Here is a 2,023-nt window from a genome sequence, read left to right on the forward strand (position 1 = left end):
TTATAACACACATCAGATTGGTCATTTCCTGGGCTACATACCTTGTACTGAGTGGCATTATACAAACAAGTTTCTTTCAATGTTCCCATACATTCATAATAACTATAGAACAGAAAGATTGTTTTAATTTGCTGTCCTACCTCAGTGACCTGATGAATACACTGGGAATAGTCACCAGTTTGAGTAAGGTCAATTGAAGCCCTTACTGTATAAGTCCAAAATTTAAGAAAAATGAATCCCACGAGAGATTCCAAATGCTTTGGCCGTGCATAGACCAGTCAGCTTCCGGGTGTGACTGGAGCAGGGCTTGTTGTCTTCTTCAGGGTCACTCTGCAAGGGTTGTCCGGGCTTGGTCTTGCCTTCCAGGTTTCAGGCGCTGCAGGTTTTACGTGGCTGTGGTGGATCCGGGCTGGGATTCCCTCTACCTTCAGAGTGGTGGGAGTGGTCAAGAAAACAGTCTGGGGTCCTTTCCACCATGGGCACAAAGAGGCTACGTTCCAGTCCTTGATCCACACTTGATCACCTGGGGAGAAAGGGTGAACTGGGGAGAATAAGCTAACAGGGCATCTCTCATTTACCCAGGCTGAGATTGTTTGTGTAATTTTCCCTAAAGTCTGTAACTGTCACTGTAACTCAATTTCACCTAACTCTTGGGGAGTGCCTGGAATATGGGAGGGGGCCTATGATATAATATTTCATAAGGGGAATATTCTGTTCGTTTAGAAGGGGTACATATAATTTTAAATAATACCATAGGGAGAACCTGTATCCATTTTAATCCTGTTTCCTGGCATACTTTCCCTAAACTATTTTTGATAGTCCGGTTCATCCGCTCCAACTTTCCAGAACTCTGAGGCCGGTAGGCAGCATGCAATTTCCATGTGATCCCCAATACCTTTGCTGTCTTCTGTACCAAGTCAGCCACAAATGCCGGCCCGTTATCTGAGCCGATCCGTAAGGGCAGTCCAAATCTAGGAATAAGATCTCGAAGAAGCACACGGGTTACTTCACGAGCTTTCTCAGTTCGTGTTGGATAAGCCTCAACCCACCCAGAGTAGGTACACACAAGAAGTAGTAAATACTTGTCACCTCCACACTTTGGCATCTCTGTGAAGTCCACCTGGAGGTCTTCAAAGGGGGCTGCTCCATAAGCTTGTATGCCGGGCGGAATGGCTGGACCTTGTCTGGCATTATGCTGTCGGCAGGTAACACACTGCTGCCTCACCATTTTGGCAAGGGCTGACACATGTGAGATGTAGAAATACCGACCTAACAACTTTTTAAGTGACTCCTGACCTAGATGGGTGGTTTCATGCACAGCCAGTACAACTGCAGCTCCTAGCAGCTGTGGCACAGCTACTCTCTCATCTGGTAACTGAATCCATCCTTCCTCCATCACTTGTCCTCCCTCTGCCTGGAGAAAGTCCTTTTCTTCTTTAAAATAAGTAGGTACAAGATCAGGTGCTTGAGGGAGCAGGGGGGCTGTGATTGATGCCCAGAAGGGGGCAGATGCTGCTTTTCAAGCCTCTGAGTCAGCGCGGCAATTCCCCAAACCCACCAAGGTGGAAGCTCGCTGGTGTCCTCTGCAATGCATAACTGCCACCTTGTGGGATTTCCATACTGCTTCTAATAATTGCAAGATTTCTTGTTGATATTTTATGTCCTTTCCCCCAGAGTTCAATAGGCCCTTTTCTTTATATAATGCTCCATGCACTTGAAGGGTTAAAAAGGCATACTGAGAATCAGTGTAAACGTTTACGATCTTACCTTCACTGAGTTCTAAGGCCTGAATTAAAGCAATGAGTTCAGCTTTCTGGGCTGAAGTGCCCTGGGGCAACGATCTGGCTTCAACAACAGTGTCCAGGGTTACCACTGCATATCCTGCACATATCTCTCCTTGTGGGTTGATGAAGCTGCTCCCATCCACGTATAGTTTCCAGTCTACTGATGCCCAGTCTACTGGTGCTGGAGGTCAGGTCTGCTAGAGTAAACTGAGTCCAACATTTCTACACAGTCATGCTTG

The sequence above is a fragment of the Colobus angolensis genome, unplaced genomic scaffold (genome assembly GCF_000951035.1).
Source record: "Colobus angolensis palliatus isolate OR3802 unplaced genomic scaffold, Cang.pa_1.0 Scaffold673, whole genome shotgun sequence".
Lineage (NCBI taxonomy): Eukaryota > Metazoa > Chordata > Mammalia > Primates > Cercopithecidae > Colobus > Colobus angolensis.